Genomic DNA, 14,947 nt, shown 5'->3' with positions numbered 1-14,947 from the left:
TAATTCCTAGTATCTCGGAATATGACTATTTGAAAATATAGCCTTTCGAAAGGTAATTTAAATGAGGTCATTAGGGTGGGCCCTAATCAAATATGAGTGGTGTCCTTATAAGAAGAGGAAATTTGGACACAGACACAGAAGACAGACCGTGTGAAGACAGAGGGAGATGACAGCCATCTATCATCCAAGGAGAATGGCCTCAGAAGAAATCAACCCTGCTGATTTCACCAGAAATTGTGAGAAAACAGATGTCTGTCGTGAAGCCACCCAGTCTGTGGTACTTATTTCGTGGCAGCCTTAGCTAACTATGCACTGACCAGTCCCATTATCCCAACATCTTGTTATGGTTAATAATTCACTAGGTTGTACTTTCCCAGGTTGTAATTACTGTCTAGTTTGTCTCCATTCATATTGTTTTCTCGAACATTTTTAACTCTTTATTCTTTTTAATTAAGTTTTTATTCATACCTAATTTTTCAAAATTTTCTCAAACAAACCTGTCTTCGATACACCCAATTGTTTTTTCTGCTTTTTAACACTACTTCCATTCCTGGAATACTTTTTTTTTTTTTTTTTTTTTTTTTTTTTGCCCTTCTATTTTTTCTGTAGGCTTCCAGATCACTTTTCATTTCCTCACATTGTCTTAGTAATCATTTCTTTAAATCTGGTATTTTTTCTTGTGCTCTTGTTTCATAAAGTCCATTCTAAAAATCTCTTTGGTATCACTGACAAGTGTTTATTTGCATTAATCAACTATTGCCTAGCATATCTTGTTTGATGTGTATTCACCATCGACCTTTTATTTTCTTTTTTTGTTTTGAGAGAGTGCACGTGAGCAAGATGCAGAGAAAGAGAGGGAGAGAAAATCCCAGTAGGGTCAGAGAGAAAGAGAGAGGGAGAGAGAAGCGGGGCTCACCCGAAGCGGGCCTCGAACTCACAAACCGTGAGATCATGACCTGAGCTGAACTCACATGCTTAACCGACAGAGCCACCCAGGCACCCCCACCATCTACCTCTAGTGGATTTGGTTCCTTTCCTGCTGTCCCTATTATACTGCAGTTTAAGCCTGGTACTGGTTCGCTTTTAAGCCACTCTTTCTACACCTGTTATTTGTTGAAGAGAAAACCAGGGAGGTAAGTTGATACAACAGACAAGTTCAATGACTGCATGTTTTTCTCAGATACTTGCCCACGACGCCGGGTACCCCACAGCACACCTCCATGCTCTCCTGTGCCTCATCCCACAGAAACAGGATCATTTCCATGTGAGAACATCACGTACCAATTCTCGCTCAGTGCGAGCGTGCTGTCTCCCCAGAGCTGTGTGCTGCCCGTGATCAGCCACAGAGCACTGGGACTGGATTTAGTCTCAAAACTCTTCCAGCCCACTTTCCAGGCACCACTATCAACGAATGAAAAGTTGGCAACTGACAAGAAAATCACTTGCCAGGGGTGCCCAGCTGGCTCAGTCAGTAGAGCATGCCACTCTTGATCTTGGGGTGGCGAGTCTGAGCCCCATGTTGGGTGTAGAGATTACTTGTAAAAAACGCTTATGCCATAAAAAAAATTAAATCTTAAGAGAAAGAAGAAAATCATTTGCCATTCTGTGATTACATTTGTGATTCTGGCATAAATAAAAAATTAATTTACTTGAATAAAGTAAAGAATTTACTTGTGAAATCCCTCCTTCGAAACTTCTAACAGTACCATTTATCCAGTTAATCTTAGGGAAATTTTTCCAGTGATGTCACTGGTAGACCATCTTTGCTGACATTTGGACTCCTAAGAGTCCAAACTGATTCGCAGTCTCTACTCCCAACATGATCCATAGTCAGAACAAGTTTTCAAACTTCTGACTGAAAGGCACAGGCACATAGCCGAGAAATCCGAGAGAGGAGCATGACCAGGCACTAACCCTGAAGCGTCTCTTCCTCTGTGAGCCACAGTCTGGTAAGTTCCACTTGAGCACACTCTTCGCAGACTCTTAAGGTTTTAGCTGGAATTTGTAATCGGCAAATGGACGGAACAAATCACTAAAATGTACCAAATTCCTTATTCGTTCTGGACTGCCTGAGATTAAACTTTTAGCTTTGAATGTATTGCCTTTGCTCTCTGAAAAATACGTATATTTTTTGGATCTCACAACTGGGTGATAATCCAAAAACTTCACACTTATTTTCTTTATAAAGACAATTTTAAAATAGTTTTAACAGGATATTAAATCTGACATCACTTAGTTTTTGGTTTCTCTTTTTTTTTATACGACAGATGTCTTATATATGTGTGTGTATATATACATACACACACACATACATACACACACATATATATTATAAAACAAGGTGGTTGGGGCACCTGGGTGGCTCAGTTGGTTAAGAGCCTGACTTCAGCTCAGGTCATGATCTCACAGTTCGTAAGTTCAAGGCCATGTCAGGCTCTGTCTCCCTCTCTCTCTGCCCCTCCCTGTTCACACACACACACTCTCTCTCTCTCAAAATTAAATAAACATTAAAAAAAAAAAAACAAGGTGCTTGGCTTTTTTATTCATTCATTTATTCATTCATTCATATGCTCAACATACAACTATTGAGTGCCTACTATGTATGATGCACTCTTCAAAAACCTAATGACACGGCAATACACAAAACAGACACAAATGCCTGCTTTATTGCTGCTGACATTGCAAGGGACATCAAAGACACTGAAGCCAGTTCTTCAATTACTCACTTCTTGATTGTCTAAGAGGAGGCTAAGTAAGAATCCACTGGGAGGGTGAAGAGGCGGCTGATAAGGATTTTTTTTTTTGAAAACTGTTGTTAGAGTGTTATAAATTTCTTTCCCCCATGGGAGGGAAGAGAAGTTCTGTTGTCACCTCAAGCCAGCTGAAGGTTCAACAGGACCATATGAAAAGTTAATATGCATTTTCTGGAATTTGAAGGACATAGGGGAAGTTACCTGATATGTGACTACACAAAGAAGCAAAGGTAAGGATAGCTAAGAGCTGTCTATAGAAGAAAAAGTTTGTATCAACAGTAAGCCACATATCTGCTGACAGCCGGGCAGAAGGGTCTGTTTTCCAACGATCAGCTATAGACCCTGTAGAATGGAGCTATCTGATAGTCCAGTTGATTAGCTGACCATGAGTTTCACCAACATTTCTGGCCAACTGTCAGGCGGCCTCAACAAGAGGAGGAAGGTGTCGACCCATGGATGCAGAAGTGGAGTGGAGGGAAGAAACTGGCCACAGGGCAGCAACACTCATGCCAGGAGCTGCAGACGAAGGAAGGCCTGCAGGGAAACGATCACTAAACATTAAGAAGTGCCACAGGAAAAAAGAAAGGCTAAGTCTGGGATTCCACCCTGCTCAGATGGCATCCTCACCAGTGTAACCTTATCAGTGCAGAAGGACTTTCCTACCCCTTGCTTCTCCTTCCCCTGTTTTAATATTAAAGGGCCCCCAAATAGCAACCATTAAGTGGAGAATGCATTGTAGCAAGAAAAGACAAAAGTCAGATTAACTCTCCCCCCTCCCACCTCCCGACTTTACCCCTATAATCTTCTAAGCCCGAGGCCAATCTAAACTGGGAAATAAGAGATTTTACAGTGAATGAGATTTTGGACTTTTCATAGTTGTCTATGATGTACTTTTAATTCTTTAGTGAGACGGGAAAACCTTGCAACCTAACTGAGGCTCTATCCCAGGAGCTAGAAATAACTAGTCCAAAGGACAAGCAGAAAAAAATGAAAGGCACTTTCTGCCTCACTCTACTGAGTGCGGGCTCATTTAACAAACCAATTAAGTAGGCTTAGCTTGTCCTAAGGAAGAAGAAATCCATAGTTAGGAAAACTTCTGAATCAGATATACTGAGAGAACAGGGTGACACAGATGTGGATTCTTTGATAGGAAAAGTAAAGCTAAACAATGCCTCCTTGTCCAATTTCTTAATCACCTATGGCAACAGAAGATTAGAAGTTCCTAGAAAAATAATTATTTTTACTGCACTGTATTCAGCATCTCCTCGAAGTTTTCCCAAATACCTCGAATTCCTTCTATCACCTCAGCTCAGAACAGGGAGATTGTGACCTGTGAATTACAGGGCTTCCAGGTGAGTAACTCTTTTTCTTTTTTTCTAAAGCTGAACCTGAGTGTGAAAAAGTTCAACTGTGATCAAATGAACAAAGTGTCAACCACCTTTGCAATAGGATACAAAGGTCACCCAGAATAGGAGATAAGTGAGTCAGAGATTAAATATAGTAGCCGTTTTCAGATCAGAATGCCCTGGTAGCATGGATCCAGGAATATTTAAGCCATGTCCTCAATTTATCATAGAAACAATCTTTCTAAACACATGATGGACAACTGTGAACCCTAAAAACAGAAAGGACACATGTAAGGTCTGCCTCTAAAGAAAATAAACTAATAACTCTAGAAATTATTGCCTGGTCACCTTAACTTTGATACCTGAAAAGACCAAACTCATCAATCATTTCATTTATAAACCACTAAAAAGATCACAGGGTGCCAGTGAATGGTAAGCGGGACTTTGAGAAGGATAAATCAGTCAGCCCTGTGTAGTATCAGTCCATGACAGACCGCCAGGCATTATTGATGGGATGAGAAGGGAAAAAAAAAAAAAAAAAAAAAAAAAAAAAAAAAAGACTTTAATCCTGGTCTTAAAGGACATACTCATAAATAAAGTTGGGAAAATATTTTCAAAGTACATGACTACATGAATTCTGAACTTGTTAGAAGTCAGGACAGATGGAATTTTATTCTCCCCTTTTCTTTCCTGGCAAAAGGACAAGAGGGATGGTTAAGTTTTAATTAAATATATGGGAACAACAACAACAACAACAAATCTTTACCAAGTTTTTGTAAATTGGGAGTGTGTCATTCTTTCTGCAAATGGAGAAAACACATTCTCCACTTGGTTTCCTTTTTTTTTTTTTTTTAACTGTTTCCTTCCTCTCACCCCGGGGCCTCTCTCTACTTTGAATTTATAAATTTGTAATAGTCAAAGTCTTCAATATCCATCTGTAAATGGCTTTGCAGATGAATTTCTTTTATGCTACATTCATCTATAACCAAAAGCTAAGGGATTTGCTCCCCCTCCAAAAATGAGAGACGTTCAAGGGATGCAGGGAAAGTAAGCGAGCTGGGTAAAACCAAGATGGGCTAAAGAAAAACAAAGGAGTGCAGGGGCTCTGATTTTTTTCATGCTGAGGAAATGGAAAGAAGTTTAATCCGTGTAGACAGAATCACAAGGAAACGGGAATTGAGTGCAAGATTCCATTGACTCTAACATGGTTTTGACCTGAAGCCAAGGGGTACACTCCCACAGGGACTAAAGAAGCCACAAGGGGACTGCTCCAATTATGAGAAACTTCTACAAAATCTCAGAACTTTCCACAAATGTTGCCTTAAATGAAACACTGCTTTGTGATAACAGTGATAACACAACTACCTCATTAATCTTTTCCACCGGTGGAAGCCATTCTTTTCCACAGTCCCTTTCATTAACTGGGCAAGAAGAAATATGGCTCTGAATGGTCCTTGCTCCAAACTGTTTTGTCAACAACTCATGATAGCTTTTTACCACTCTTGTTACCATTACTTCCAGGTCATACCACCATTCCTGATGACTTTGATCATCTGACTCCCTACCAAATCCCATTCCCATTCTTACTGACTTAACACTTAGTTCCTGTCTACAAAATTCTTCGATTCCAATGAGATGCACTAACACTTCACTTCAGTTACAAGATGGCACAGATGCACTTTGGATTTTATTTGTAACATGGCTCCAAACTCATTAAATCTGGGTTTCCTGTATACAACACTTTGATTCCCTTACTTGTATTGAACTCTTTCTTAAACTTCATTATGATTTGGGCTGTAAATAAAACTAAATTTAAATACAAACTTTCATATTTATAGGCCATATGAACTTTACAAGAGTTACTCTGCAAACCTCAGGCTGTTTCTTGGTATAGCAACATATCGTCATTGCCCGATACGACAACCCAAGACACTACACAAGATGACAAAAACTGGCTGTAATATTATCAGCTAAAAATAAGAATACCACATAACATTTCTGAGGGGAATTTCCATTAGCTGCACTGGTAGTCAAAATGGATGAAGAAACATTCTTGAACTATAAATCACATTTTCCACAATCTAAATAAAATATCATAGAAAATTCCGAAAAAGGAAGGAGAAGGCTTTGCCTCTCTCGTTGTGTGTCTCCAACTCTGAGATACAGGGAAAATAATAACCAGCAAAACAAATGACTGTCTTTCAACTATATCAGCCAAAACCAGCATAAAAAACAGTCATGTTCTTTGATTCTTCTATTTATTATTTCCTCTCTTTCTGTATCTATTCAAGGACTATAATCTCTAGTGCCCAATGCAGTAGAAGGCAGACAGGGTATCTGGAGGTATATTGCATCCAATCTTTTTTAAGTTTATTTATTTATTTTGAGAGAGACAGAGACAGCATGAGTCAGGGAGGGTCTGAGAGAGGGGGTGAGGGGGAGAGAGAGAGAGAGAGAGAGAAAGAGAGAGAGACAGAATCCCAAGCAGGCTCCACACTGTCAGCACAGAGCCCAACACAGGGCTCAAATGCACGGAACTGCGAGATCATGACCTGAGCCGAAACAAAGAGTCAGATGCCTAACCGACTGAGCCACCCAGGAGCCCCTGCATCCAATGATTTTTAGTTGCCTAAGTATGTCTAAATAAAAATACTACTGGAGATATAATTTTTCATACCACATTACACCAGGAAAAAAGCTGCATCGTATGTTCTAGTAAGTTGCAGAACCCAATTGTTAAACCAAGATCTAATGCCAGTCCAGCAGGTCCACATAAGATAGTCATTATACATACCAACCTGCTCGTGATAAAATAAAAAGTTTAATCTCTTAAAAGTAATTAACTTGATGTCTTCCACAAAAAGCTAGAACACAGCCTTTATAAAGCAGAAGACGAAGCCATAAACAGAAAATAAATTGAAATAAAGGGAGAGGTGAAATAAAAACAATGCAAGGAAGTCCAAAATAGAATGCTAAATTAAAATCTACATCTGAGATCGTAACAATTACTACAGAAACCTGAATCAGCTAATTTAATCCAGGATAACATCTTCTGACCAAATGGGGCTTATCCTAGGAATTCAAGGCCATTCCAGTATTTAAACAACAATGAATGAAGTAATTATATTAACAGATTTGTTAAATCATATGATCATTTCATTAGATATAGAAAAAGCATTAAACAAAATTCAATGTCCATTTATGATTTAGAACAAAAAACTCTTAGCAACTGAGAACACAGGAGAACCTCTTTAACCTAATAAAAGACATCTATAAAACACCTACCACTTGCTCAGCACTTTTATTTGATGTTATGTTGAGGGGTGAGAGACTGAATGTCTTCACTGATTATAGAAAAAGGCAAGATGTCCTCCCTCACCACTCCTATACATCACCATACTGGGATCCTGCCCATGGCAATAAGGCAAGAAAAATCATCAAAAGGCATAAATATTGAAAATAAGTAATAAAACTGTCTCTATTTGCTATGATTATGTAGAAAATCTCAAATAATCTACGAAACATCTCTTAGAACTAAGAAGTAAATGTAGTAAGATTGTAGAGTTCAAGGTGAACACATGAAAGTCAATTATATTCCTATATATCACTAATGAACAACTGGAATTTCAAATTAATAGAAATACCAACGACTATATCACACAAAAAATGAAATACTTAAGGAATAAATCTAACAAAATATGAATAGGTTCTGTATATTGGAAACTAAAAATCATCAAATAAAAGAAGTCAAAGAAGATCTAAATAAGTGGACAGATATACCACACTCATGAACTAGACTCGATATTGTTAAGATACCAATTCTCCCCAATATGATCTGTAGGTACAGTGAAATCCCAATAGATACCCCAGCAAGCTTTTTTACAGATATTAATATGCTTCTTCTAAAAGTCATATGCAAAAGCAAAGGAACGAGAATTGCCAAAACAATTCAGAAAAGAAGAGCAAAGTTGGAGGAGGAGCCCAAATTATAGTAAATCAAGACAGCTTGGTATTGGCAAAACAAATCGTTATTATGGCAACTTGACAGATGCTAGAGATGTGAAGTCCAGCTCCTCCACCGTCCTAGACCTATGAGTGAAGCCATCAGTAACTCTTCGTCCCCCGAGCCATCCCACCGTCTGACTCAGGGAAGACCAGCAGAACCATCCAGCAGAGATCAGGCAAAATTGCCCACCCACAGAATTTTGAATAAATGATTTTTGTTTTGATTTTGGAGGGTGGTGTCTTTACATGGCAATAAATAACTGATATACCACAGTAACTCTAATGCCAACTAGCAGTAGCACAATTATGCTGGAAGGGAAGCCAACATGAAAAGAAATGGTGGGGGGTGGGGCGCCTGAGCGGCTCAGTTGGTTAAACGTCTGACTTCAGCTCAGGTCATGATCTCACTGTTCATGGATTTGAGCCCTGCCCCCAGCTCTGTGCTGATAGCTCAGAGCCTGGAGCCTGCTTCGGATTCTGGGTCTCCCTCCCTCTCTGCCCCTACCCTGCTTGTGCCCTGTCTGTCTCTCTCTCTCTCTCTCTCTCTCTCTCTCTCAAAAATAAATAAACATTAAAAAAAGAAAAAGAAAGAAATGGTGGCAGTCTTAGCAAACTATGTTTAAACAGTTTGCTTTTGCAAATTTTGCCAAAGTATGCAATCACGTGAACACGTTGTCCAGAACCTGGAAGGAGCATGTGTAAGTGGGAATCCCTTAATCTGAAGCTTCATTCAAGGTTAATCTATATCCCCTAAGCATGATGCTTAATTTTGAAATACTAACAACATCCTCTTTACTGTCATAGAGAATAAAGGAATGACTTTAGGTAAAGTAAAGGAATAACCTTACTATGTAACATTGTTCTAAATGTCTTGCTCATAAAATAAACATTGTTCATAAAATAACAATAATGACAGCATATTTAATGTTTATTATCTATCATGCACTACACTAAGCAGTTCACATAGATTATTTAATATAATCATTTACAACAACCTCATAAGGTAGGAAGTATAATAACCCTCTTCAGATGCTGAAACTGAGGCTCACAGTGGTTGTTAATTGCCCAAAGATACACGGTTACTAAATGTCAGGTTTGTATAAAGTCTGTGCCCTCAGTAACTCAACTCTACAATACAGGAAATATTTAAAAATTAAAATTAAATTGGAAGGAGAATATTTTATCTTTGGTTTTTATACATCTTTCCTATAACTTGAAGGCAATTTTCTAATACATTTTCTGGATATAAAGAAAAACCATTCATGCTTATATTCATTTGAAAGATAACTACCTTACTGATCTGTATAGTAATCTTAAATTGATGCTCTAGGGTTATACTGCTAGAGAAACATATCATCTGGGAATAGAGATGAGTCCCTGTATTTTCTTCCATACAGACAATTCTATAAACAATTGGAAAATGTATAAGAAACAATGTAAATAATTAGCTCATCAAAGTGAAATACACAATACAAATCATTTTGAACACAGTTTTCCTCAAAGCCAGGTACAAACAGTGAAAAAACATAATAGGAACATGTAGTATTTAGAATAGCATTTAAATATATTGTACCTAGGAATAATGAAAGAAACATGCAAAGCCTGTGTAAAAAAAATTCAAATATTTAATTGGCCGCATTAGAAAACCTACAAATAAATAAACTTACATAAAAATTTCTTACATGTGAAGTCTGAAAACTACAAAGTTGCTAATTCTCTCCAAATGATTGTATTAGTTTAATCTCAACTCAATAAATGCCTCAATAATGTTTCTTCACCAGTTTTTCTGTGTGAAATTTGTGGAGGTGATAAAGTCACAGAGTTCAACAAATCAAAGATACCACATGATGGATTAAAGAAATGACATATAAAAGCTAAAACTATAAAACTCTTAGAAAACACAGGAAAAAACTGCATCATATTGGATTTGGCAATGATTTCTTGAATATGACAACAAAAGCAACAAAAAATGTAAAAATAAATTGGACTACTTCAAAATTAAAACGTTGTGTGCACAGAAACACAATGCAGTAAAAAGGCAACCTATGAAAGGGAGGCAGTATTTGCAAATCATATATTTGATAAAGAGTTCACATCCAGGACATATAAAGAACTCTTACAATTCAATCACAACAACAAAAAGCCTGATTTAAAAATGGGTAAAGGACTTGAATAAACATTTCTCCAAAGAAGATATACAAATGGCTAACAAGCACATGAAAAGGTGTCCAACATTACCGATCATTGGGTAAATGCACACAAAAACCATAATGAGATACCATATCACACTCATTAGGATGGCTACTATGCAAAAAATTAATTAATTAATTAATTAATTAAAAGAAAAATAGAGGGGCTCCTGGGTGGCTCAGCCAGGTAAGCATCCAACTCACGCTCAGGTCATGACCTCCATGAATTCCAGCTCATGAATCCCAGCCCCACATTGGGCTTTGCGCTGACAGCACAGGGCCTGCTTGGGATCCTCTCTCTCTCTCTCTCTCTCTCTCTCTCTCTCCTGCCCCTTCCCTCATCTCTCTCAAAAATAAATAACCTTTAAAATAAATAGATAAATAAGGTTTTAAAAAATAGAAAATAGCAAGTGTCAGCAAGGACACAGAGAAACTACAACCCCTGTGCTCAGTTAGTGCGTAAAATGGTACAGCCATCATGGAACACAGAATGGTGTTACATCAAAACGTTAAAAGTGGCATCACCAAATGATTCAACCATTCCACATCTGCACATTTGCCCCTAAGCATTGCAAACAGGGACTTGAAAAGATATCTGTACATGTATCTTCAAAGCAACATTATTCATAATAGCCAACAGGTGGAAACAACTCAAGTGTCCACTGACGGATGGGCAAATGCTATACCTGCATATACCATGGAACAGGATTCAGCTTTTAAAAAGAAGCAGAGTCTGACATACGATACAAGACAGAGGCAGCTGGAGGACGTTATGCTAAATGCAAAAACCAGTCACAAGAGACACCATCCGATTCCACTTACATAAATTATGGAGAATAATCAAATTCACAGAAAGTAGGGGTGCCCGAGGGGTTCAGTCGGTTAAGCTCCTGACTCCTGATTTCGGCTCAGGTTATGATCTCGTGGTTTGAGTTCAAGTCCCAAGTCAGGCTCCTCGCTGACAGCTGCACAGCCTCTTTGGGATTCTCTCTCTCCCTCCCTCTTTCCCTCTCTCTGGCCCTCCCCCACTCTCATGTGCCTGCTTGCGTGCACACACACACGTTCCCTAATTAAATAAATACTTTTTTTTAACTTACATTAAGTAGAATGGTTGCCAGGAGCTCGGAGAAGGGGAACATGGAGAGTTTAAGGTTATGATTTCATTTATGAAAGCATTTTTTTAAATGACAAAATTATAGAGATGGTGAACAGATTGTTAGTTGCCAGATGTTGAGTGACAGAATGAAGGAGGGAGATGCTGGTGGCTACAAAAGGATAACATAAGCCGTTTCTTGGCTTATATCCAAATAACCCCAAAATAGCGTGTAGAATTAGTGTTCCCTTTCGCCTCAGCACTATTTAAAGACGTTTTTTTCTTTGCCCTAATGTAACACACCCTTCTCTTTGTGTAAGTGATCAAGGAATATTGGTATGTCGTCATGATAAAAGGTGGTATATAGGGATACTACAGACTTCAGGAGAACGGTATAACCGTCTTTTGAACATATTTACTATTTTTTATCTTACTATCTATTAACTTGTAAATTATATGTTGTTTCTGTATTTTTTAATAGTTACACTAGAAATTACAACATGGATTCTTCACTTACCAAAGTCTGATAATCAATAATTTTAGGGGTGCCGGATGGCTTAGTCGGTTAAGTGGCTGACTCTTGATTTTGGCTCAGGTCATGATTTCATGGTTCATGAGCTCGAGCCCCACATCAGGCTCTGAGACTTTTGGGATTCTCTTTCTCTCTCCCTCTCCCAAAATAAATAAATAAACTTTGAATTTCTCCAAAAGAGACTGAATTCATTCTTTTAAAGCTTAAGAGACCAAGATGCACTTTTGTGGGTTTTTTAAGGATCTTTTTTTTAATGTTTATTTTTGAGAGAGAGAGAGAGAGAGAATGCAAGCAGGGGAGGGGCAGAGAGAGGAGGACAGGATCTGAAGCAGGCTCTGTGCTGACAGCAGTGAGCCCAATGTGGGGCTCGAACTCACGAGCCAGGAGATCATGACCTGAGCCAAAGTTGGATGCTCAACCGACTAAGCCACCTAGGCGCCCTGAGACCAAGATGGTTTTAACTGGAAAGTGGAAATTACTCCCTCTCACTACCTTTCACTACCTAGCCTGGAAACTCAAATCAAGATGAGTTTAAATTATAGACAAGAAATGCCAGGTAAATATCAGACAAGATAATTTGGACAAACCCTCTCACTGGAGACAACTGAAAATTTAGAGAATATACACAAAAATGTATAAAAGTGTCATCCAAATTCGTCATAAACTAGCAACTATTAAAAGTGACATTTTGCAATTTCTCTACAAAATGTCTATTTCTTTTTATTATCTACCATGGGATTCACTGGACTTCTTTGCATTGATGTCTTTTATGAGTTCTACCAAATCTCAAATATTATCTTTTCAAATACTTGCATAAGACAATTAAGTAGAAAATTTTTTTTTTTTAATTTTTAACGTTTATTTATTTTTGAGACAGAGAGACAGAGCATGAGCAGGGAAGGGGCAGAGAGAGAGGGAGACACAGAATCCGAAACAGGCCCCCGGCTCTGAGCTGTCAGCACAGAGCCCGACGCGGGGCTCGAACTCACAGACTGCGAGATCGTGACCTGAGCTGAAGTCGGACGCTCAACCGACTGAGCCACCCAGGCGCCCCAGTAGAAAATCTTTTAAAGCAGCTAGAGAGAAGAGACAGATTACTTAAAGGAGCTACAGATAGATTAGGAGCTAACTTCTCAATGTGAACAACAGAGACCAGAAACAGGAATAATGTCTTCAAGGTGATGTACAATACAACAGCCAATCTAGAAAGCTCTACAAAGTCGAAGAATCCTTTGGATATAGAAAAAACATATGTAAAATTTTTTATATAAACAGAAACCGACTTACTCACACAAAAGGGAATTCTAATATCCATTTTTCGGACTGAAGGAAAATGACCCTAGGTGTAAGCCAGAGGTATAAAAAGAAATGAAGAACAATTAGAGGGGTCAATTTAAATGAATACTGTATAAAGCAATAACATTTTTGTGGTGTTTAGACTTAGCTAGCCAGAGAAATAAACTACATGGTAGCAATAAACATGTAAATTGGAATGTGGGTAAATGTAGCTAAAGGGTTCTCAGGCCTTTGCATCATCCTGGAAGTTAAAATTATTTTTTATTATTTTTTAAAATGTTTATTTGTTTTGAGAGAAAGACAGAAAGGACAAGCAGGGGAAGAGCAGACAGAAAGGGAGAGGGAGAGAACCCCAAGCAGGCTTTGCACTGTCACCACAGAGCCCAGTGCGGGGCTCGAACTCATGAACCGTGAGATCATGCCTTGAGCCGAAATCAAGAGTCAGAAGGTTAACTGACTGAGCCACCCAGGTGCCCCTGTGGAGGGTTAATATTGAATGCTTCAGAATTTCTCCCCACTCTCTCTACTCAAGATGTAATCCGGTATGTTTGGAGGCTTATCAATCCTTAAAGAAAAAAGGGAGGTGCTTTGAGTCCATGTGTATGACCTTAGGTTAGCCTCTGAAACTCACTGGCCTCCAATACTGAAGTCCAGAGTAGTGATTTACTTGGTCTGTTTTCTAGATACCATCAGTGTCTGATGGTCCCACCTTCACTCTTTCTGGGGCTGGAGATCCTCTGGGTCTCAACCACGTCCTCCATTTGCCCTAGGATTAAATCACTAACCCAGGAGCCTCTGCTGTAGAGTCACCTTGTTCCTTGCCAAGGTGGCTCCAGAGTAGGCCCACCTGTTCTCTACTTGGCTATCTTCTGTGTCCCCCACACGGAGTACACGGGGCTTTCTCAATCTTCTGCACTCGACACAAGTCATGGGGAACCTATCTTTTCCAATGTTGCTGGGTCCTGAGTCATTTTAGGTGTGGCCCTACTTGTATGTGAGTCATACTGGAGAGGCCTCCATAACCCCTGGTTGTGCCTAGGAAAGCTGGTCACTAGCCCTGATTTACCTGTGCCCATTTGTATGTGCCACCTAAGGTCTGTGATCCCCTAAGACCCGCCTGTGATCCCCTAAGGTCTGGCCCTGAGAGGGGGATAGATGAAGATGCTAACTTCTGGCCTCATGCACCTTCTTCCCTACCAATTTTTTATGTGGAAACCTTCCTCCTCTTCTTGACTGGTGGATACTTCCCAGTCTTAAACCCTAAATTTTCTTCGCCTTACACTTACAATAGAATTCCTATTCAGTGCTCTAAACTTTGCTTTTGCTATATAAAGGGACATTTGTTTCTTGAGAAATATCTTCTCATAGTTAATAAATTCTGGCCATCAGACTAATGTTTCACCAAAGACTCCAAAAAAGTCAACTAGGAACTTTCAAGCTCCTTGACTCCTTTTGTTCTAAATAGAATCTACCCTGTCCCTGAAGGAAACACCTTTTGGGCAACAAGATTTACAACAGATAAGAGTACACCTCAAAATACTTCAAATGTAGTGAGCTCAAAAATTTAAAAACTACCAATGAGATGTGAAAAACAAGCAGGTTTATTTTATTTTCCATAACTAAACCCATGTTGCTCTTGGGTACCCATCCCAGTAAGCAGTGCAAGAAGAGGATAAAGTAGCCAGTTTATAGCAGCCTATTCTTTTTTTTTTTTTAATGTTTATTATTTAGAG

Source organism: Panthera tigris, chromosome F3, assembly GCF_018350195.1.
Source record: "Panthera tigris isolate Pti1 chromosome F3, P.tigris_Pti1_mat1.1, whole genome shotgun sequence".
NCBI classification, from domain to species: Eukaryota; Metazoa; Chordata; class Mammalia; order Carnivora; family Felidae; genus Panthera; species Panthera tigris.
This window is presented reverse-complemented; position numbering follows the sequence as displayed.